A 25751-nucleotide genomic window follows, 5' to 3' on the forward strand; every position below is an offset into this window, starting at 1 on the left:
CCCTGCTAAATCTCATTGTCAAATTCCTTGTGAATAGAAACCTTGCAATTCCCTTGATAAAGTATAGTCTAGTTGATCATGGCCTTAAAATTTAGTGGACCTATTCCCTGTGCTTCAAAGTTGATCTGGAGCCCTTGATAAAGATTCTCACTGTTTAAGAAATTAACTGTCACTTGGCATCAGTTTTTAAAATAAAAAGTTAAAATTTGGATTTCCAGTCCCAAAGGGGGACAAATATTTTCTTTAGATAGTGGATCTGGACTGAGACGCAAGTCCTTTCCGCTCTTAATTTGTAGGCTTAAAAGTTGCCTTGGGATCCCATTAATGTTCTAGAACCCAGCGAGGTTCGGGATTACTTCGCGGCTGATGACCGGCAGTAATCCGTAGCGTCATAAAATGGTTTTGATGAAGAAAAGGTTTTGAATAGTTTTATTACAAGAAAAGATGCCATCATCCTGAAAGTTTATCTCTTGATACTATATTGTTGAATCTTTCAATTCCATTGTTAATGTTTTATTCTTGTTTATGTATATTATAGCGCTTGCTGAGCATTTGGATCACAACTTGCTTTCACCCTGATATTACAGCTAGCAGATATGGTTAGCTTCAAGCAGACAGCGTGTAAGACTTGTGATGCCGATTCGTATGTTCGAGCTCAGGTAGTTAGTGATTCTGTGTATGAGGACTCGATATTGGAAATCAGGTTGTAATAGTTAATAGTGTTGGGCTGTTCCAAACCCTAAACTGTAAAATCTTGGATTTGGATGTATTTATTTCCTTTTGTTAACTAATATAATTACTTTATAAATGTTTGGGGCGTGACAGGTTTTGGTATCAGAGCTACGGTTTAGAGTCCCTGGACAGCCCAAATAGGTTATATATGTATATAGGTTTATAGAATATTATACGAGAGTGTTGTTATAGGATATTCGAGTCGTTCGCTACTAATTCTCTTATATATATATGCATTGTTTGGCAGCAAAGGGCACATTCCTCATCATCTTCTGAACCGTCTGACATAATTGCTTTCTCCGTGTATGCTGAGTTGAGGCATGAGTTTGACAGGCTTCAGGGCAAGTACGATCGAATGTTAGAGCGATTGAAGAACGTGTATCTGGACAGCCGAAACTATGAATGAAAGCCTAAGGAGCAGATGACTGCGAGACTTAAGACCTTGGTTCAGTACGTTAACACTAAGCTTGATGAGACGTCATCGCACCGAGACCGTACCAGCCAGTATACTATCCAGATGATTGCGGACGAGCTCCAGAGTATTGTGAAGACACTTCATAAGGAGAAGACTATCGGACCCCGTTCTGATGAAGTGGAGCCTTAGTTATTTCCATTATCTACTTTTCATGTCATTGTATTGTTGGACTTTGTAGAATTCCCTGTTATTTCCTTATTAAGCATGTTATCCCTAAATTCAGACTCTATTCCAATCTTGATGTACCTTGACCCTAATTTCGATAATTATGCACTATCGTTCTATTTGCTTTCAATTATTCTTATGCTTTTATATGCATCAGCCTTATTATTTAATTTGAAACCCGATTGAATGAATATAATGAATTGTGACACCTTAACCTTGAAATTTTCTTTATTGTTCATACCTGTTTTGATATAACTTCTATTTCAGGATCATGCCACCATACGAAGCTTTATACGGACGAAAATGTAGATCACCAACCAGCTGGGATGAAGTGGAAAAAAGAAAGATTTTAGGCCCGGAATTGGTGCAACAAATGCATGAGACAGTCAAATTGATTCAGAAAGTATGCAGACCCGGCACGTAAGGATATCAGATTCCATGTATGTGAAGCCGTATTGCTGAAAGTATCACCGAGGAAAGGATTGTCTCGATTTGGAAAGAAAGGGAAGTTAGCACCTAGATATATTGGTCCTTTTGAAGTTTTAAGTCAAGTAGGGAAGGTGACCTATGAATTAACTTTTCCGCCTCAGTATCAGCATGTGCATAACGTGTTTCATGTGTCATTACTTAAGAAGTATAATCCTGATGCCAACGATGTGATAGAATATGAACCTATTGAGATTCAGGCAGAGCTGTCATTTGTGGAGCAACCTGTCAAAATACTCGACTGGCAAGAGAAGAGTCTTATAAATAAGTTGGTCAAGTTGGTAAGAGTACTTTGGAGAAATCCCAAGGTTGAAGAGTCAACGTGGGAACTAGAGTCGGATATGCGTAGCCGGTATCCTCACTTATTCTCCTAGATTCTGAGGACAGAATCCTTAAAGGGGGAAAGGATGTTACGACCGGTATTTCTAAACCCTATCTATATATAATTGTGTATTTATAATTAAAATTTAAATTATATAGAATTATAAATGTGGATGATCTATATGATTGAGTGCCTATAAACTAAGTGTTTAATTTATTAGTTTATATAAAAAAAATTGAAAAGAAAATTTTATCATTTAGTATTTTTATATGATAATCAAAAGTACTTCATTTTATATGAAAAATCGATTTTAAAAATCTTTTAACAATAAACTTTCAAATTTATATCATTAAATTTCTAAAATCATAAGGCATTTTATGATATTTATTTTGTGATTTATGGAGGTGCATTTATATTTATAAAAATTGTTTTATATAAATTAGTTAATTTTTAAATTGCAAATTACTTAGTTTCCCATGCATGCAAATATCCTCCAATTCAATTTAAAAGGGCATAAGAGACAATTCATACCCCACTAACCTTCTTCTATCCACCAAAAGACTAAACTACCGTTGTATACACTTTTGCTTGGTTATTGGAGAAGGGCACTTTAGTAAATTCCAAATTTCAATATTGAATTAGTGCATGATGAACCATAAAGAGAGGAGTTAACACAAAACCACACTCCACTCAAGCTTATCATTTTCACTCTCAAATTTTTTCTCATTCCCCTCTCCTTTTCTTCATTCGGCCGAAGCCCCTTCCCCCATTTCTTTCAATTTTTCTTCATCAAATCCTTGCCATTCTAGTGTAATTCCATTACCCATTCATATAATATACACTTTACAAGAAGTTCCATGCTTAGGAGATGTAGTTTAATGCTTGCATGTCTTGATTTTTGTGGTCTCCAAAGAGGAACTCTTAATTCATATGGATTAAAGAGTTCTCTATGAGATATACTTTTTATTTGCATAAACTAAGTGTTTCCATAAATAAAACTCTTTTAAAACCTTTGTATGCTACTGATCTTTAGTTGTGAAGTCATATTCTACTTTGCATGTTAGAGATAGGGCATTATTTTCAAGTATAATCATGTTATATATGCTCTTCTTTTCGAAAATGTACATGCATGCTTAGTTTGTGTTAAATTCGACCTTATATGTGCTTAAAATGAATCATTTCCTTGATATTATGCTTTATCTTAGTTGTTAAAAGGTAGTGTGCATTATCTTTTGAAGTATTTCAGTATTTTAATTCAAATTTATGAGCTAATAACCCTCTTGTTTAGTCGAACTTGATTTAGTGATCATCTTGAGTTGCATGTTAAGTTTTATTTTGCATGTTGGTACTATTGGGCATGGATTATCTCCATTATTGGTTGAGGCCTTAGTTTAGAGCCTTATAGTAGTAAATTTACCTTGGTTGAGATTTAATTCATGGTTTTAAAGTGGGAGTTAAGGTGGACAGGCTAGGATAGAATCCTGAAATTTTTTCATGATTTGCATGTGAGTTTTGTGTTGATTTTGAATGGGCATTTCTTAGGCATTGTTAGGCCCAAGCCACGGGGAGTTAATACTTGGGGTATAATTGAGTCTAGAAATCACAATTTAGAGATATCCAACCATTTTGTGAGGTGCACACACCAAAATTTAGAATTTGTCCAGCAGGGGACAGTTTTGTTGCAACTTAAAAATGAGGAATTTTGACCATGTCATGGGTAGGCCCTCACTAGGCCTTGGTTAGCCCTAGTTAGAGGGAGTGTCAGAGGAGTTTTTCCAGCCATAGTTCATAGGAATTAAATTAGAATCATGTGTCATAAGTTAGTGCAAAACTGAACACTTTTCTATACCAACAACTTGTGTATATTCTTTTATTTTTTTTAATATTTTCAAAGTATAATAAAGGTTTAAATAATTAAATAAAGGTGTGTATTGATGTTGGCAGCAGTTGTTGAGTGTTATTTATTTGTTTGTGATCTGTTGATATGTGGGATTGGACTATGTGATTTTTTATTGAGTTATACGATTTTATTTCGCTTGTAAAAGTGATTTTATTACAGTTTTAATTCCATAAATATTTGGATTATTTCTAAAATTGGTTTTATAATTTTATAATTTCAATAAATATTTTTAGGACTTTATAAAATAGAGAAATCAATATTTCACTAATTATTTATCTTTAAATGATTTGTTGATTATGTTTATCTGTAAAATCCATATTTAATTATGGAAATCTTCAAATATCATGAAACTCATATTTAATTAAATTCGTATTATTCAGAGAATTGTAAAATTATTTTAGAAATTTTTGGGATTAATTTTACCCGCGCGTCGTTTCGTTTAATTGTTAAAAAGCGGGTATAGCGTGCACCTTAAAAGTCGTTTTAAAATTTAGGAATTTATGTTTCAGTAAACTTCGGGATATTTATGACATATTTAGATTATTTTCGTAATTTTATGAAATAATTTTTCATACACCTCAATTCGTTAATTTCAAATTTTCGGGGCAAAAAACTATTGTAGGACACGTGTTTACTTCTCGTTTATTCATGGATACGTGTCCGGTGCTTATGAATTAAAAAAATAATAATAAACAACCATACCCCCAACCCCCTGCACTCATCTCTCTCCCTCCTCTCTTCATCTCTCTCGCATTTCTTCCTCCCAATTTCTCATTTTCTCTCTCTCGGCTCTTATTTTCTTCCTTCCGTTTTTACTTCCCTGTTCTTCATTCGTCTTCCCCTCGTTGTCCGGCTAATACTCCGGTGAGCCGCCGCTTAATTGTAGCTTGGCTGGTTCGATTTCTATATTGTTGATATGTATATATATGTATATGATTATGTATGTGTTTGTGTTTGTGTATGTTTGATTGTATGTGTATCAGTGTGTGTGCATGTGTATCAGTGTGTGTGTGTGTGTGTATCAGTGTGTCTGTGTGTGTGGTACATGTGTGGTTGTGCAGTTGTGCGGCTGTGTTTTGGTTTGGGCTTGGTTTCGGGTTTCTGTTGTTGGGCTTTGCAGTTGGGCTCTATTATTGGGCCTTCCCTGTGGCCTGGTTATGCAGTTGGTTTTTTTTGTTTGTTGGGCCTTGTTGGGCCGCCTGTGTACTGTTGCATTGGACTGTGCAGATTCTTAATTATAATTTATGTATTGCAGGGAATTTTGAGTCATATTCGTGATAAAAATGAATTTATACGGGAAAAAATTCAGTAATTAATCGGCGAAATTTTTGGTTGGAATCCGAATTATCGGGTACCCCGAGAATTTTACCGCCGTACCGCGATGACTAGTTACGAGCAGACGGTGGACGGTGATGACGTTGTTCTGGGTCCTAAATTGTATAAATAAATAAAATATTTTCGAAAATAAATTGTATTTTGGGAATTGTATGAAAATAATTATGAGATTATGGAATTGACATTGTGATGAGATTGTGACTTGTGATTGTTGACGTCGATTGTAATCGACGGGTAGGCTTATAAACAAAGAAGTTGCTGCCAAAATTTTCTAAAAATTTATTTTAAAACGTACTTATTTATATTATACGTGTTACCCCTATTTGTGTTCGGATTACGTGATTACATGATTTTGTATATAATAGCTATACGGGTCGGGTTATCGGATTGGGTTATTAGGATTTGAGGATATCAAGCATGTCAGTATAACTGATTAGAATACTTTGTATTTGCAGATCCCAGTCGAGTTTCACCAAGACCGCAGTCAGCGTGAAAGCTACTTAGGGTTTTGTAAAGTGTTGCAAGGCAAGTACCCCTGATCATTCTTTTATGGTTCAGTACGTATGAATAGCTAAATGTTTTATTCTTGTAATGGAACAAAAACGTTTTAAGTTATGTATCCCCTGTAGTTATAAATCACTGTTTTCAAAATATTTTGGGGAAAAGTAACTTTGAAAGATACCTATCTCGAATGAAATGATTTGCGAACTGGATTTTATATGTGTGCTGGTAAAATGAATGATTTTGAAAATGAGATAGGTACAAGTGTTTTGAAAACTGGATAAAACGATCAGATATGGGATACATAGGGGCCAGAGTAGGCCTATTGAGGTGGCGTAAGAGCCTAATTCGGTTGCGCGCACTAAATAACCGATTAGTCTAGCAGGTTAGAGACCTAGCTAGTCTCTGAGTTCCGGAACAGGTAAATGGGATGGTAGTTAAAGCCGTCTGGTGTTGATAACCTAATCAGCTGTCTTCACATATCTGTTACGTATCCAATTTGGATTTGCGATTCTCGTAAGGGTATAAGTAGTTGATATAGCGGTTTTATAAATGTTAATAGTATGCTAAAATTGGATTCTGGTACTTACACAGCACACTACTACGTTGTTTTTATAAAGCATGATAGTTAGTGATAACTAGTTATCTTAGTTTTTAATTATACAATGTTGTTGACATGATTATAGCTCTCTTCCTATCATTGTTATGTTACTGTTTTATCCCGTTATTCATATGTTGGTACTGCTGAGCGATTATGCTCACCCTTGCAACCTGTTATGTCTATATGTCGCAGATGCCTAGAAGACCAGTAAGACATACCCGTGTTCCCGCCCCTTCAGGACCCGGATCCTCTGAGGTACTGTTTTTCAAGCCACATGCGGTCTGATGAGTTGCTGAACAAAGTTAGAGTGTGTTAGATGTTGAATAAATGGTTTGTAATAATATGAACCTGAATCATACTTGAACCTGGATCAGATCTTGGTTTGGGGTCAAGTTAGTATATATTAATAATAATCTTGTGGTTTATATTTTGATATTAGTGTTTGGTGACGTCAACTCCTGACCCCGGGGTTGAGGCCGTCACAGTTGGTATCAGAGCTACAGGTTCAAGTCCCTCATCCAGGTTAGGGATTATGTCGAATAGGTGGTAAAGTGAGTTTTAAGGTGTGAGTCAGCAACTCATATAGAGGAGCAAACTTTTAGAGTCAATCGAGGGTTTCGACGGTGTTACCCTGGCATCTATTAAATATTTTGATAGAATTTCCTTGACCTGATTGTGTTTTCCCTGTATATTTATTATGTTGGCAGTGGCCTATTGTGATTTCGAGTTCTCCATCTCGGGAGAATCCCTCTGACCCGGATAGCTCAGATTCTGAGAGGACCCTGGATGTTGTTGCTGAGGAGACCCCTATGCCTCCTCCACCAGTTCCTTCCTTTGTGCGGAGAGACATCCCTGGACCTAGTACTCATCCCTGTTAGGTACATAGGTCTGTGTCTGCCGTTAGGGATTTTCCTCCCGGCTGTGGTCCCAGTTCTTCCTCGACGAGACCTCTTGTACCTCATGTGGCCCCTAGTGGTACTTCTTCACCGATCCCTTACCATGTTCACCGAGCGGTGAACACCTCTTTTATCAGAGATTAGAGTCCGGGATTGGCTGCTCAGCTTGATCAGGTACCCATTACACCTTTCCAGGGCATTTCTGCCCCTTCCCCTAAGGTGCAGGCCCGTGTGCGATCATTGACCCAGATGGATGTTGAGAGGGCAAGATCCATTGACCATTTCATTAGCTCAGAGTTCAGGGCTGTGCAGTATCAGGATCTAGTGAATTGGTTAGTGTTTGAGCTAGGTTCCATCGGTGGCAGTGGCCGTGGTTAAACCAGGATTACAGCAGAGATATACAGAGCTCAGAGTTGGCTTCCAAGAGTTATGTAGTTGTTTACCTTGTATATGTATAGTATGTTATGATAGTTTGTAGTAGGCGGAGGCTGCTATGACAACCAGTTTTGATATGTATTTGGATGGTTTCTTTTCAGTTGGATTTTAGTTGTACTAGTTGGATTCCTGTTGGTTATTGTATTGTAGATGCTTTATTTCACTGTTTAGCTTTTATATATATTGTGCGTTGCTATTATTGTTGTTACTATTTTTGTTGCTTCTGTTGTTGGCATTTTTAGATTGTGATCATTCACTCCGGATGGATCCAATTAAACTGGGGATGGGGATATTGTCTTAGTGGCAACGCTCTCCTGATGCATAAATATAAATTGCTTGGAGCAATCCATTTTCTTATATATGACTGTTATATTTCAGGAGATGCCACTAAAGATGAACTCTCAACCCAATAACGGATCTGATGGGGATCCTTCCATGAGTGAATTGATGAATTTATTGTGTCAGCAGTCTACACAGCTGGCCCAACAGCAACAACAATTCCAGCAGTAGCAACAACAATTGCAGTAACAACAACAACAACAACAACAACAGAAGCTCATACAGCAAGAACAACAACAAATCCAACAGCAGCAACTGTAAATCCAGCAGCAACATGAGATGACGGGGGTAAATCAGGGTGTTAGTTTTAAGTCTTTCCAGGAAGTGAAGCTCCCAGAGTTTAAAGGAGAGGTAGATCATGTTGCTGCCAGGATATGGTTAAAGGAGATGGAAAAGGCGTTTACGCTCACCAAGATGAGTAAGGATTTAAAGACGGATTATGCTAGTTATTTCCTGAAGAATGATTCGAATTATTGGTGGGAATCTACGCGAGCCCTAAAAGGAGAAGGTCATGTTCCGTGGGCCAGATTCACATAGTTGTTTTTGGAGAAATACTTTCCGGACTGTCTCCATAGTCAGATGGAGATGGAATTTTTAGAATTGAAACAAGGAATTAGGAGTGTTACGGAATATGAAGTGAAGTTTACGGAGTTGGCCTGTATAGCACCGAAATACGTGAGTTCGGAAGACTAACGAGCGAAGCGGTTTCAACAAGGGTTAAAGCCAGAAATAAGGATTGGAGTTGTAGCTTTACAACTCAAGACATATACTTCGGTAGTCCAGGCTGCCCTAGTGATAGAAAGTGATCAGAGGTTAGCTGCAAAGGAGCAGGGTGAGAAGAAGAAGAAGTTTAAAAGTGGACCTGTTAGGTCAGAATCAGGATTAGCAAGTCGAAAGTTCCAGCGTTGGTTTGGAAAGAATAAGAATTAGAAGTTCAAGAGGCAGAATTTCTCCCAGGCTAGACCCAGTACTACTTTAGTTAACTCTACACCGACAAGGGTTAGTAAGCCAGTGATTGATTGTAAGACATGTGAGAGGAAGCACAGTGGATAATGCTGAGAAAATATCAATTGTTTTAAGTGTGGCCAGAAGGGTCATTATTCCACGGAGTGTAAGTCTGAGACCGAAGGAGTAACTTGTTTTAGTTGCGGTAAAATGGGACATATAGCTAGGAATTGCAAGTCGGTGACCCAAGGTAATGTTGGGAGGAAAGTGTCCCAAGGACCAGCAACTAGTACTGCTAGAGCTAGGACCTTTAAGATGACCAAGAAATCTCCAGTTTATGATTCCGATGTGGTTGCACGTACGCTTTCTCTTAATTCTGTATCTATTAACATTTTGTTTGATTCGGGAGCATCCAAATCTTTTATATTTGTGAATTGTGTGAATAAAATGCAATTAATGTTGGAAAATTTAGAAGAACCTTTGACCATAGAAGTGGGTAATAAAGATAAAGTGCCCATAAGTCAATTTTATCCTAAATGCTCCTTAGAGATTTCAGGATATATATTCCCTGTTGACCTAATACCTTTCGAGTCAGGAGACTTTGATGTTATTCTAGGCATGGATTGGTTGTCTCTATATAAGGCGAATATTGACTGTAAGAAAAAGAGAGTTGTTATGTACACCCCAGATAATAAAAGAATCAGCTATCAAGGACAGAGGCAAGATAAAAAAGTTCCTTTTAGTAATGCAAGCAAAGAGATTATTGCGGAAAGGTGGTGAGGCATATTTGGCTCATGTGGTGGATACGAAGAAAGAGACCCCTACTTTGGATGAGATTCCCATAGTGAGAGAATTCCCTGACGTTTTCCCAGAAGAATTACCAGGATTGCCACCTGATCGGGAGATAGAGTTCTCCATTGATTTGATACCTGGAGATGAACCAATTTCTAAGGCTCTATATAGCATGCCCCAATGGAAATGAAAGAATTGGCTAAGCAACTTCAGGAATTATTGGATAAGGGAGTTATTCTACCCAGTGTTTCTCCATGGGGTGCTTAAGTACTATTCGTAAAGAAGAAAGATGGAAATATGAGATTGTGCATTGACTACCGAGAGTTGAATAAGTTGTCAATAAAGAATAAATATCCCTTGCCACGCATCGACGATTTGTTTGATCAGCTTAAGGGGGCGTGTTACTTCTCAAAGATTGATTTAAGGTCTGGCTACCACCAACTAAAGATAAAGCCTGAAGATATTCCCAAGACGGCTTTCAGAACAAGGTATGGCCATTATGAGTTTCTAGTGATGTCGTTTGGATTGACAAATGTGCCAGCGTCTTTTATGGATCTAATGAATAGAGTGTATGAGGAGTATTTGGATAAGTTTGTTATTTTATTTATTGATGACATCCTCATATATTCAAAGAATCCAGAAGATCATACAATGCATCTACGGATCGCCCTTCAGAAATTGAGAGAAAAGCAATTATATGTGAAGTTCTCCAAGTGTGAGTTTTGGCTGACAAAAGTACAGTTTCTTGGACATGTGGTGAGTAAAGAGGGTATCAAAGTAGACCCAGTAAAGATTGAATCCGTATCCAGGTGGGAGCAACCGAAGACTCCGACAGAAATAAGAAGTTTTCTTGGATTAGCTAGATATTATCGAAGGTTTGTAAAAGATTTCTCGAAGATTACATCCCCATTAACCAAGTTGACCAGGAAAAATGAGAAGTTCGTTTGGACGGGAAAGTGTGAAGAAAGTTTCCAGAAATTGAAAAAGAGATTAGTGACAGCTCCTGTATTAGCATTGCCAGATGAGAAGGAAAACTTTATGATCTATAGCGACGCTTCTTTGAAAGGATTGGGTTGTGTACTAATGCAACATGACAAAGTTATCACCTATGCCTCTAGACAATTAAAGCCTCACGAGCAGAAATATCCAGTTCATGACCTTGAGTTGGCGGTTATAGTGTTTGCTCTGAAGTTATGGTGTCATTACTTGTATGGAGAGAAATGCGATATTTATACGGACCATAAGAGCCTGAAGTACATATTCACGCAGAAGGATTTGAACATGAGACAGAGAAGGTGGTTGGAATTGATTAAGGATTACGATTGTTCGATTAATTATCACCCAAGTAAATCCAATATGGTGGCTGATGCCTAGAGCAGAAAAGAAAGGTTGAATATGGCTTGAATTGCGGACGAACTAGCGCAAGACTTGGAAAGAATAGAGATTGAGGTTCGAGTACCCAGTGAAAGTCAGGAGAAGCTATATGAAGTTACCTTCCAGCCGGCATTGATGGAAAAGATAAAAAGTGTCAAGAAGGAGTTATGGAATAAGAGTTGGATACTTTGACAGGAGAAAAGTTGTGTACTCAAAAAGATAATCAAGGTTTGTATATATTTTCATTCAGAGTTTGGATTCCTAATGTAACGGAATTGAAGAATGAAGTATTACACGAAGTGCATAACTCTAGGTTTTCTATCCACCCTGGTAGTACTAAGATGTACCAAGACTTGAAGAGAAACTTTTGGTGGCCAGGAATGAAGAAATATATTTCCAAATGGGTTAGCAAGTGTCATGCATGTCAAACAGTGAAAGCGGAGCATCAACGACCAAGTGGATTGTTACAACCTTTAGAGATTCCCCAATGGAAGTGGGAAGAGATTGCTATGGATTTTGTAGTGGGATTACCAAGGACGAGAGCAAATCACAAACGCTATTTGGGTAATTATTGATAGATTGACCAAGTCAGCGCATTTTCTTCCGATCAATGAAAGGTATTCGTTGGAAAAGTTTGTTAAGTTATACTTGGATGACATAGTTACCAAACATGGAGTGCTTGTGCCTATAGTGTCAGATCGAGACCCGAGATTTAATTCAAGGTTTTGGACTAAATTCCAAGAATGTCTAGGAACAAAGTTGAATATGAACACCGCTTATTATCCTCACACAGACGTCCAAAGTAAAAGAACGATTCAGACCATAGAGGATATATTGAGAGTCTGTGTTTTGGATTTTAAGGGTAATTGGGATGAACACCTACCTTTGATTGATTTCTCATATAATAACAGTTACCATGCCAACATCGGGATGCCACCCTATGAAGCTTTGTATGGACATAAGTGTAGATCACCGTTATATTGGGATGAAGTAGGAGAGAAGAAAGTGTTAGGTCCCGAGTTGGTTCAGCAAACCAGAGATGCAATATTATTGATTCGGAAAAGGTTAGAAGCAGCCAAAGATAGACAGAGGAAGAATACATATTTGCATAGGAAATATATGAATTTTAAGTTAGGGGCTCTGGTATTATTAAAGGTATCACCTTGGAAAGGGTTAGTATGATTTGGTTAGAAAGGTAAACTTAGCCCCAGATTTATAGGACCCTTTGAGGTTTTGAAGAAGGTGGGAAAGGTTGCTTATGAGATAGCGTTACCATCGCAGTGGCAGCACATTTACAATGCATTCCACGTATCTATGTTGAAGCCATACATCCCTAGTTCGAATCAAGTCATAGAATTTGAACCGATTGAGCTGCAGCCAGATTTGTCCTATATGGAACAACCGATCCGAATCCTAGACCGTAAAGAGTGAGTTCTTAGGAATAAGTCGATCCCCATATTGAAAGTCTTGTGGAGAAATCCTCGAGTAGAAGAGTCTACTTGAGAATTAGAGTCAGACATGCTTGATAAATATCCTCATTTGTTTAGCTAAGTTAGATTCTGGGGATAGAATCTTTTTAAGGGGAAAGGATATAACGACTCGTGTATATTCTTTTATTTTTTTAATATTTTCAAAGTGTAATAAAGGTTTAAATAATTAAATAAAAGTGTGTATTGATTTTGGCAGCAGTTGTTGACTGTTATTTATTTATTTGTGATCTATTGATCTGTGGGATTGGATTGTGTGATTTATTATTGAGTTATACGATTTTATTTCGCTTGTAAAAGTGATTTTATTACAGTTTTAATTCCATAAATATTTGGATTATTTCTAAAATTGGTTTTATAATTTTATAATTTCAATAATTATTTTTAGGACTTTATAAAATTGAGAAATCAATATTTCACTAATTATTTATCTTTAAATAATTTTCTGATTATGTTTATTTGTAAAATCCATATTTAATTCTTGAAATCTTCAAAAATCATGAAACTCATATTTTATTAAGTTCGTATTATTCTGATAATTTTAAAATTATTTTGGAAATTTTTGGGATTAATTTTATCCGTGCGTCGTTTCGTTTAATTGTTAAAAAGCGGGTATAGCGTGCACCTTAAAAGTCATTTTAAAATTTCAGAATTTATGTTTCCGTAAACTTCAGGATATTTATGACATTTTTAGATTATTTCCGTAATTTTCTGAAATCATTTTTCGTACACCTCGATTCGTTATTTCAAATTTTCGGGGCAAAGCACTATTGCAGGACACATGTTTACTTCTCGTTTATTCAAGGATACGTGTCAGGTGCTTATAAATTGAAAAAAATAATAATAAACAACCATACCCCCCACCCCCTGCACTCGTCTCTCTCCCTCGTCTCTTCATCTCTCTCGAGTCTCCCCCTCCCAATTTCTCATTTTCTCTCTCTCCGCTCTTATTTTCTTCCTTCCGTTTTTTGCTTCCCTGGACTTCGTTCATCTTCCCCTCGTTGTCCAGCTAATTCTTCGGTGAACCGCCGCTTAATTGTAGCTTGGCTGGTTCGATTTTTATATTGCTGATATATATATCCATGCATATGATTATGTATGTGTTTGTGTTTGTGTGTGTTTGATTGTGCGTGTATCAGTGTGTGTGTGTGTGTGTCTCAGTGTGTGTGTGTGAGTATCAGTGTGTATGTTTGTGTGTGTGGTGTGGTGGCGCATGTGTGGCTGTGCAGTTGTGGGGCTGTGTGTTTGGTTTGGGCTTGGTTTCGGGTTCTTGTTGTTGGGCTTTGCAGTTGGGCTCTGTTATTGGGCCTTCCCTGTGGCCTGGTTATGCAGTTGGTTTTTTTTGTTTGTTGGGCCTTGTTGGGCCTCCTGTGTGCTGTTGCATTGGACTGTGCAGATTCTTAATTATAATTTATGTATTGCGGGGAATTTTGAGTCATATTCGTGATAAAAATGAATTTATACGGGAAAAATTTGAGTAATTAATCGGCGAAATTTTTGGTTGGAAACCGAATTATCGGGTACCCCGAGAATTTTGTCGCCGTACCGCGATGACTAGTTACGAGCGGACGGTGGATGGTGATGACGTTGTTCTGAGTGCTAAATTGTATAAATAAATAAAATATTTTCAAAAATAAATTGTATTTTGAGAATTGTACGAAAATAATTATGTGATTATGGAATTGACATTGTGATGAGATTGTGACTAGTTGTGATTGTTGACGTCGATTGTAATTGACGGGTAAGCTTATAAATAAAGGAGTTGCTGCCAAAATTTTCTAAAAATTTATTTTAAAACGTACTTATCTATATTATGTGTGTTACCCCTATTTGTGTTCGGATTACGTGATTACGTGATTTTGTGTATAATAGTTATACGAGTCAGGTTATCGAATTGTGTTATTAGGATTTGAGGATATCAAGCATATCAGTATAACTGATTAGGATACTTTGTATTTGTAGATCCCAGTCAAGTTTCACCAAGACCGCAGTCAGCGTGAAAGCTACTTAGGGTTTTGTAAAGTGTTGCAAGGCAAGTACCCCTGATCATTCTTTTATGGTTTAGTACGTATGAATAGCTAAATGTTTTATTCTCGTAATGGAACATAAAAATTTTAAGTTACGTATCCCCTGTAGTTATAAATCACTGTTTTCAAATTATTTTGGGGAAAAGTAACTTCCAAAGATACCTATCTCGAATGAAATGATTTGCGAACTGGATTTTATATGTGTGCTGGTAAAATGAATGATTTTGAAAATGAGATAGGTACAAGCATTTTGAAAAATGGATAAAATGATCAGATATGTGATACATAGGGGCCAGAGTAGGCCTATTGAGGTGGCGTAAGAGGCTAATTCGGTTGCGTGTACTATATAACCGATTAGTCCAGCAGGTCAGAGACCTACCTAGTCTCTGAGTTCCGGAACAGGTAAATGGGATGGCAGTTAGAGCCATCTGGTGTTGATAGCCTGATCAGCTGTATTCACATATCCGTTACGTATCTGATTTGGACTCTGGTACTTATACAACACACTACTACGTTGTTTTGATAAAGCATGCTAGTCAGTGACAACCAGTTATCTCAGTTTTTCATTATACAATGTTGTTGACATGATTATAGCTCTATTCCTATCATTGTTACATTACTGTTTTATCTTGTTATTCATATGTTGGTACTGCTGAGCGATTATGCTCACCCTTGTAACCTTTTATGTCTATATGTCGCAGATGCCTAGAAGACCATTCAGACATACCCGTGTTCCCGCCGCTTCAGGACCCGGCTCCTCTGAGGTAGTGTTTGTTAGGCCACATGCGGTCTGATGAGTTGCTGAACAAAGTTAGAGTGTGTTAGATGTTGAATAAATGGTTTGTAATAATGTGAACTTAAATCATATTTGAACCTGGATCGGATCTTGGTTTGGGGTCAAGTTAGTATATATTAATAATAATCTTATGGTTTATATTTTGATATTAGTGTTTGGTGACGTCAACTACTGACCCCGGGGTTGAGGCCATCACATATTCTGTCCAGAAAACAAGGGAATATTGGACTTTAAGCTTAGGCCCAGGTAGGCCCAAGCTAGGTCCTTGATCCACACCAAGTTTGAGAGTTTCCTTATGGTCAGAAGAGTCTACTATAGAAGTTTGAGAGGTAAACTTGAAGTGTAAGTCTGTCAATTGTACTCATAAACCCATTGGTGTCACCCTGAAATCACTATAATGAGCAAAATCACTTAACCTTTAGTTTTAGGGCACTTATGAGTGAGGCCTAGGTTGACCACCATAGTTGTAAGATAGTATGAGATCAGTAGAGTGTAAGGCCTAAGTCAGGGTCCATAAGAACTTGATGGTTTAGAAAAGGCACTTCGAGTTATGAGGACGATATTAAGAGTTTTTGCTAGTTTAGCATAATTAAGTGACTTGAGTAAGTGGAGTGAGATCATTCAAGCCTAGTGATGCAATATAGTGTGTATGAATATACTATTATGTACTTAAATTTGCTATGTGAACATGAGAGGTTATGTGAACTATTATGCATATAAGGTAATTATAAGCGTTTATGTGTATATAGGCCTCAGTGCCAATGTGCGTAATTTCGGTTTATAATAGGTTGAGTTAGCGAGTATATATTATAATGAGGATATTATTATTTTGTGTAGGCTCTCGAGACGAGGGTAAACTTGCCATTAAAGTCGAGTGAAGCTCCAGTTGCTCCTACCTGCCAGTCAAGTCAAACCTTTCTCAAGGCAAGTATTCCAACCTACCTTTTGGTTTATACTGCAAGATAGTGTTAGCCAGCTTTTATATATGATACGAGTATTCTAATTCACCTTGATATCTATGATCCTAGTGGTTTCAAATTTATCTTTCGTATTATATGCAAATGCCATGAACCCTTCTAAATCTCATTGTCAAATTCCTTGTGAATAGAAACCATGCAATTCCCTTGATAAAGTATAGTCTAGTTAATCATGGCCTTCAAAATTTAGTGGACCTATTCCCTGTGCTTAAAAGTTGATCTGGAACCCTTGATAAAGATGCTCACTGTTTAAGAAATTAACTGTCACTTGGCATCAGTTTTTAAAATAAAAAGTTAAAAATTGGATTTCCAGTCCCAAAGGGGGACAAATATTTTCTTTAGATAGTGGATCTGGACTGAGACACAAGTCTTTTCCGCTCTTAATTTGTAGGCTTAAAAGTTGCCTTGGGATCCCATTAATGTTCTAGAACCCAGCGAGGTTCGGGATTACTTCGCGGCTGATTACCGGCTGTAATCTCTAGCGTCATAAAATGGTTTTGATAAAGAAAAGGTTTTGAATGGTTTTATTACAAGAAAAGATGCCATCATCCTGAAAGTTTATCTCTTGATACTATATTGTTGAATCTTTCAATTCCATTTTTAATGTTTTATTCTTGTTTATGTATATTATAGCGCTTGCTGAGCATTTGGCTCACTACTTGCTTTCACCCTAATATTACAGCTAGCAGATATGGTTAGATTCAAGCAGACACCGCGTAAGACTTGTGATGTCGATTCGTATGTTCGAGATCCTAGTAGTTAGTGATTTTGTGTGCGAGGACTCGATATTGGAAATCATGTTGTAATAGTTAATAGTGTTGGGTTGTTCCAAACCCTAAACTGTAAGATCTTGGACTCAAATGTATTTACTTCCTTTTGTTTACTAATATAATTACTTGTATATTATCTTTTGTAAATGTTTAAGGCGTGACAGGTTTTGGTATCAGAGCTACGGTTTAGAGTCCCTGGACAGCCCAAATAGGTTATATATGTATATAGGTTTATAGAATATTATACGAGAGTGTAGGTATAGGATATTCGAGTCATTTTCTAGTAATTCTCTTATATATATATATATATGTATTGTTTGGAAGCAAAGGGCGCATTCCTTGTCATCTTCTGAACCGTCTGACACAATTGCTTTCTCCGTGTATGCTGAGTTGAGGCGTGAGTTCGACAGGCTTCAGGGCAAGTACAATCGTGTTAGAGCGACTGAAGAACGTGTATCCGGACAGCCGAAACTATGAAGGAAAGCCTCAGGAGTAGATGACTGCGAGACTTGAGACCTTGGTTCAGTACGTTAACACTAAGCTTGATGAGACGCCATCGCATCGAGACCGTACCAGCCAGTATACTATCCAGATGATTGCAGATGAGCTCCAGAGTATTGTGAAGATTCTTCATGAGGAGAAGAGTATCGGACCCCATTCTGATGGAGTGGAGCCTTAGTTCTTTCCATTATCTACTTTTCATGTCGTTGTATTGTTGGACTTTGTAAAATTCCCTGTTGTTTCCTTTAATTAAGCATGTTATCCCTAGATTCAGACTCTATTCCAAACTTGATGTACCTTGACCCTAATTTCGATAATTATGCACTATCGTTCTATTTGCTTTCAATTGTTCTTATGCTTTTATATGCATCAGCCTTATTGTTTAATTTGAAACCCGATTGAATGAATATAATGACTTGTGACACCTTAACCTTGAAATTTTCTGTATTGTTCATACTTGTTTTGATATAACTTCTATTCCAGGATCATGCCACCATACGAAGCTTTATACGGACGGAAATGCAGATCACCAACTAGCTGGGATGAAGTGGGAGAAAGAAAGATTTTTGGCCCGGAATTGGTGCAACAAATGCATGAGACAGTCAAATTGATTCATAAGAGATTACTTGCTGCTCAAGATAGGCAAAAAAGTATGCAGACCCGGCACGTAAGGATATCAGATTTCAAGTAGGTGAAGTCGTATTGCTGAAAGTATCACCGAGGAAAGGATTGTCTCGATTTAGCAAGAAAGGGAAGTTAGCACCTAGATTTATTGGTCCTTTTGAAGTTTTGAGTCAAGTAGGGAAGGTGGCCTATGAATTAGCTTTGCCGACTCGGTATCAGCACGTGCATAATGTGTTTCATGTGTCATTACTTAAGAAGTATAATCCTGATGCCAACCATGTGATAGAATATGAACCTAAAGAGATTCAGGCAGACCTGTCATTTATGGAGCAACCTGTCAAAATACTCGACTGGTAAGAGAAGAGTCTTAGAAATAAGTTGATCAAGTTGGTAAGAGTACTTTGGAGAAATTCCAAGGTTGAAGAGTCAATGTGGGAACTAGAGTCGGATATGCGTAGCCGGTATCCTCACTTATTCTCCTAGATTTCGAGGACAGAATCCTTAAAGGGGGGAGGATGTTACGACCGGTATTTCTAAACCCTATCTATATATAATTGTCTGTTTATAATTAAAATTTAAATTGTATAGAATTATAAATCTGGATGATCTATATGACTGAGTGCCTATAAACTAAGTGTTTAATGTATTAGTTTAGATAAAAAAAATTGAAAAGAAAATCTTATCATTTATTATTTTTAAATGATAATCAAAAGTAATTTATTTTATATGAAAAATCGATTTTAAAAATATTTTAAAAATAAACTTTCAAATTTTATATCATTAAATTTCTAAAATCATAAGCTATTTTATGATATTTATTTTGTAATTTATGGAGGTGCATTTATATTTATAAAAATTGTTTTATATAAATTAGTTGATTTTTAAATTGCAAGTTACTTAGTTTCCCATGCATGCAAATATCCTCCAATTCAATTTAAAAGGGCATAAGAGACAATTCATACCCCACTAACCTTCTTCTATTCACCAAAAGACTAGACTACCCTTGCATGCACTTTTGCTTGGTTATTGGAGAAGGGCACTTTAGTACATTCCAAATTCCACTATTGAACTAGTGCATTTAGTGCATGATGAACCATAAAGAGAGGAGTTAACCCAAAACTACACTCCACTCAAGCTCATCATTTTCACTCTCAAATTTTCTCTCCTTCCCCTCTTTTTTTCTTCATTCGGCCGAAGCCCCTTCCCCCATTCCCTTCAATTTTTCTTCATCAAATCCTTGCCATTCTAGTGTAATTCCATTACCCATTCATATAATATACACTTTACAAGAAGTTCCATGCTTATGAGATGAAGTTTAATGCTTGCATGTCTTCATTTTTGTGATCTCCAAAGAGAAACTCTTATGTGCATAAACTAAGTGTTTCCATGAATAAAACTCTTTTAAAACCTTTGCATGCTACTGATCTTTAGTTTTAAAGTCATATTCTACTTTTTATGTTAGAGATAGGGCATTATTTTCAAGTATAATCATGTTATATATGCTCTTCTTTTTGAAAATGTACATGCATGCTTAGTTTGTGTTAAATTGGACCTTATATGTGCTTAAAACGAATTGTTTCCTTGATATTATGCTTGATCAAAGTTGTTAAAAGGTAGTGTGCATGATCTTTTGAAGTATTTAAGAATTTTAAGTCAAAGTTATTGTAACACCCCCAAATCCGGGGTCGGGGATCCGGGTTGTCACGGTCTTTCTTTCCACAATATCACTTCACTTAATTAATAATACTAACCTTATACTGTGACCCCACACTAACACACACCACAACCCGTTATAGTCTCAGAGATGAAATTTAAATAAGTACAAGTCTTTGAATCCACAATTTAAAAGTTATTACAACCCAAAATGATTACTTGATAAATTTACAGTTAATTGCCATTATCTGCCACAAGTTATAATTATACATAATTGATTCTCAAAAGTAGATGATCTGATCTACAATAGATCTACCTCTGCAGCTATAGCAGCTACAACATCAACGGGAAGACGCGGAACGCTTCCCACGCGCTTGCGCTGGGTCTGCTGGAGTCTGGCCATCTCTCCTAACTGTTGTTGTGTGATGAAGAAATGAAGCAAGGGTGAGCAGCAAGCCCACCAAAATAATATGTATAATGATTTACAATATATGAGCCTACTCATAATACTCATGAAAGTCTTGGTCAAAAGAAATGAACCAAGTTGATATCTTAATGCGATGAAGTCGCAAAATATTCAGTATATATATATATATACATATATACTTTTCAAAATCTTGGAAGTCCTCTTCCATGCATAATATACACAAAATCCCAGTGTATAACTGTATATATAAAAAATATCGTTGCAAGGTGATCTCATATATCTAACCTTGTCTCAACGTTTTTCTGAAAATCTTTGTCATTCATAAGACAATTATTAATTAGATATAAGTTTAAAAGATGAGGTTACCAAATACCCCAATATACTTATATCTTTCCCAATACTACTTGAACTACCACCGTTCAAGTTATAACCAGTTTCAAAAGTTCATCCCACTGATGAGACCACAAGATAAGACTTGAATATATTCAATCTTTGAAATATTATTGAATGAAAAAGTTATGAGATACTTTATTTAGTCCCGATATATATATATATCCACATATATATATCTCTAAAACATTTCCTGGAACCTCTGTTATGTAAAGTATGAACAGAGTTGCAATATCCAATGAATTTGGAAGGAAAAGAAAACCTTTGGCATAAACCAGATATCTTGCTGATCAGGCAAGGATACCCATTAGTAACCTTTTCTACTAGTAGATGGACGAATTCCCCACTGGTCATCACCCTGGTCATAATTAGGACCTTATGCTGGACTGCCACTCAGCCACTTATGCATTTGATGGACTCCCACTGAGCCACTTACACTATCATGGACGCCCACTGCGCCCATGTTGCTTATGCCGACTCAATAGATGGACTTACTTCCCGAACGTTGGGTAAGTAATCAATTCATTTACCAAAACTGCAACCTTGTTGCGAATATAAAATACACCACAGAGCCGGATTCCCCAGGTTTTGAACGAGTATTTAAATCCCCTTTAAAAGGAAGATCTTAAATATAAAAATGAGTTTTGGGATCCGCTCTAACTTTTAAAAATCATTTTGAAGACTCGAAAACACTTTAAAGAGTGTTTGGAGTAAAGCTGATTTAATGAAGTAAATCAGTCCCCAGAATATTTAGAAAATGACTGAATATTATTATTTAAATAATATTCCCATAAGAATAATCTTTATAAAAATAATTGAAGTAGAAGTATTAAAACTTATACTTGAAACGAGTATTAAATAACCAAAGATATACTTATATGAAAGTATTATCTTTATTTGAATAATCGAAAATAAGTTTGATTATTAACACCTTATTCTTTAATAAAATAAAGAATATATTTCAGCAAATAATCGGAGTCATAGATCCTCAAATGAATATTCAAATAATATTCAGATAAATAAATAAAAGGAGTCATAAGTCCTCGAATGAATATTCAAATAATATTCAGATAAATAAATAAAAGGAGTCATAAGTCCTCGAATGAATATTCAAAATAATATTCATTATAAATAAATAAAAGGAGTCATAAGTCCTCGAATGAATATTCAAAATAATATTCATTTAACATAAAGGAGCCATACATCCTCAAATGAATATCCAAGTAATATTCAATAAATAATATAAAGTTAAAGTTATCGAATAAACCTTATTCGATTAATAGTTTTAAAAACTATATCCATATATATATATATAAATAAATATATATATATATATATATATAATATACTCGGGAACATCGACTCCCGGTTTAGAAATATGTTCACCTTTTATCCCCTATACTAAGGGTATACGCAACTACTTGCTTATTTCTAGCATAGGTATTATGCAACTATAAGCATTGAAATCAACAGATAGATAACCAGATTACGAAACAGACATGCATATATACCATATTAGCATGCTCCAATATATCGCAAAATTTGCTAATAACAATCATGCAATATCACAAGATAATGCATATACAGGTGTATACATCACAACAACAATATAACGGATAGAATACTTGCCTGAGCGACTGGGGGTTACGAATGGCTCGGGACGAGTCTGGTAACCTATAAGCAACAAGTAAGTTGGAATTAAACCAAAGTCACTTGTAAATCTATACTTTAACTAACTTAGACTCTAACGCTCGTTTTGCGCTCACTGATTCGCTTAAGTCACTCGGGTACCCTCGGCTCCACCATTTTTAATAATTTAACCTTTACGAGTTTTAAGGCGATTCCTTCGCGAGTGTCTTCCCAACTGCCTAACACACTTACCATAAATGTTTCATACATTAATTAACCCTTTATGGTCTTTAACCTATGTTTCAAAGTAAGGCGAGGGGAAAAGTTTCGTTCGCGAAACGCCGTTACTTAAAACGGTCGTTTCTCCTAAACCGTGCATCGGAATCGAACGAACTACATATCAAAACAAAGCTCGTAACATGAGCTATCTAAACATGGCAGTGGTCACAATCTAGCAGGGGGTTCTCGGGTCCTAATGTTATGCACAAAAACAGTCCAAAGAAAATCGGACGTTACGACGGCTATGTTTACGCGATTACCAATGTTTAAACCATTCAAACCCATTCCAAATCAACCTCAAATTCAACCTCAAATCCATCATACAACAAACATCCATACTTATCACATCATAACCACCCCAACAAATCCACATTAACCATTTATACTTATTCCTCACATGAACTAAAAGCTTTACTTAGGTTCTTTAACTAATTACCAAGATTTACAACTCCAACAATGCAACAAAACCAACTAATCTCTACAAACTCAACCAAACTTCAACCATTCAAGCATCATGCTTCACATATGCTATATCAAACACATTCAATCCTAATTACTCAAAACTAAAGCTAGGGTTTGTAGTTTATACCTTCCTTGGAGAGTGGAGAATCAAGAGAATGGCTTGGAATCACCTTTAAAGCCCTTATCCAAGCTTAATCTAAACAAAACTTCAAGAACACAAATTTTAGTTCTTGAAAACCCTATTCACCATCTTCTTTCATGATTTATAGAAAAAGATTGGCTTGGAATTAGAAGCTTAAACTTATAGGAAGTATGTAACTATCCATGGGGAAGCTTAGATAATTACCTTGCTAAATAGTAAGTGGAGGAGCTTGGACTTTCATTTTTTAAGAAAACCACCCGAGAGCTTCATGAACAAGCCTTGGTTGCTTTTGATTTTTGATGAAAATGGTTTTTGCTTGGCTTGGTTGCTTGGTTTTTGTGCTTGCTTTAGTCAATTACCTTCTTGCCCTTGAATTTGTGTGGTTCTCATTCAACCACACCTCCTTCCTTCCCATGTCATGCTTATATCATCCTCATGATGTCATCCTCCCTTCCTTGTCCTCTTTCTATTGGTTGGATGACATCATTCCCACTAATCCCTTTGATTAACTTCCTAATCGTTTGCCTAATGACCGCTGATCTGTTATACGGTTCGCTTAACTTTCGTTCTCGTTTATCGTTTGAAGGATCATACCCGGGATCTTATTACTTAGGTTCCCTTAACCTTTCTCAATACATTATATTCCTTTTTATGATCCTCCATTATAACCCTTTAATTTAAATCCTTTTTATCCTGTTACCTTATACTCAATTCTCTCTGTATCTTGTGGATTTCCGGGAAAACCAAAGTGTTCGGAATTGGATTCTGACGATCTTTACATACACTTATATACTTCATAGAGTACTAATAATATCCCAGAATATCCATAACAGAACCCCTACATAGTGTGGCATGAAAAGTTTTCTCATTCAGCAAAAACACTATTCATAAGGGTTTCAAAATTTTCCAAAAATTGGGGTTATTACAGTCTCCCCTCCTTAAAAGGATTCCGTCCCGGAATCAGATAGAAAACAAATGGGGATACTTTCTTAGCATTACACTTTCTAACTCTCAAGTCAATTCTCCCACATTGTGGTTCTACCACCAAACTCTGCCTAGTTTGATAATCCTTCTCCTAAGCACTTGTTCCTTTTCACTCTATAACCCTTCCTGGTTGCTCCATATAGGTTACGTCGGGTTGCATATCTATGCGCTCATATGCCTCTATTTATCTGGCATCTGAATTACACTTCCTTAACATTGATACGTGAAACACGTTACGACCTGCTACATGTTCGGGGTTAGGGCTAGCTCATATGCTAACTTCCCAAACGTCTTAATATATCCAAGGGTCCAACAAATTGTAGTCTTAGCTTTCCTTTCTTTCCGAACCTCATCAATCCTTTCCAAGGGATACCTATAACATTACTAGGTCCCCTATTTCATACTCTTTATCCTTTCGTGTCAAATCAACATACTTATCATGTCCATCTTGGGCTACTACCAGCCGTCCTCTGATTAGATCTATCATATCCTTGGTCCTTTGGACTACTGCGGGTCCGAGCATCTTGCGCTCTACAACTTCATCCTAACATAAGGGAGATCGACATTGTCTTCCCTCAAGGATCTCATAAGGCGATATCTCAATACTGACATATGATCTATTGTCATAAGAAAACTCAATCCGCGTTATGTGATCATTCCAATTTCTTTCAAGTCTATTGCACAGACTCTCATTATAGCTTCTAATCATTATAGCTTTTGCTTCTCAATACCCATTCTTTTCCAGTTCGTAATCGCTATCACCTTCCGTTTCTAATATTATACTGGTTATACTTTTGCTCGTTAGCGTTCTTTAACCTTTTAATAACCACGTCAACCTTAGTATCACGAATGTGTTCCCATTCCGCATACTACCACCACTTTATTACTCCTTTTTCAGTTATTTCTATTTCCCAAAGTTTGATCAATCAAATAGAAGTAAAGGAATTTGTTGAGAGATCACTATGATCATGAACACTTGTTATATCGCTTAGTTAGTACAGAAGGTGGCCAGCCTTTAGTACTTGACAAGTGATTAAACAATAGCTGGTATCCTACTAGGCTTCTATCACACAGATAGATAGTCATTCGGCAATACCTCCCCTTTCTGGAAGGGTTGTTCTTCTCAGCTTACATGAAATGAAAAGAAGAGAAAAGAACGAATTGAAGAGAATTGTATATATGAAAAAAAATATACTGCCACAAAATATCTGGCTTGGAACCTACCTCTGAACTATAGAGGTTTGTCATAGGAGAACGAAACATATGAGTATTTATATCAACATCAAGTATTATAGCATCGTATTT

The sequence above is a fragment of the Apium graveolens genome, chromosome 8 (genome assembly GCF_009905375.1).
Source record: "Apium graveolens cultivar Ventura chromosome 8, ASM990537v1, whole genome shotgun sequence".
In the NCBI taxonomy this organism is placed as follows: domain Eukaryota; kingdom Viridiplantae; phylum Streptophyta; class Magnoliopsida; order Apiales; family Apiaceae; genus Apium; species Apium graveolens.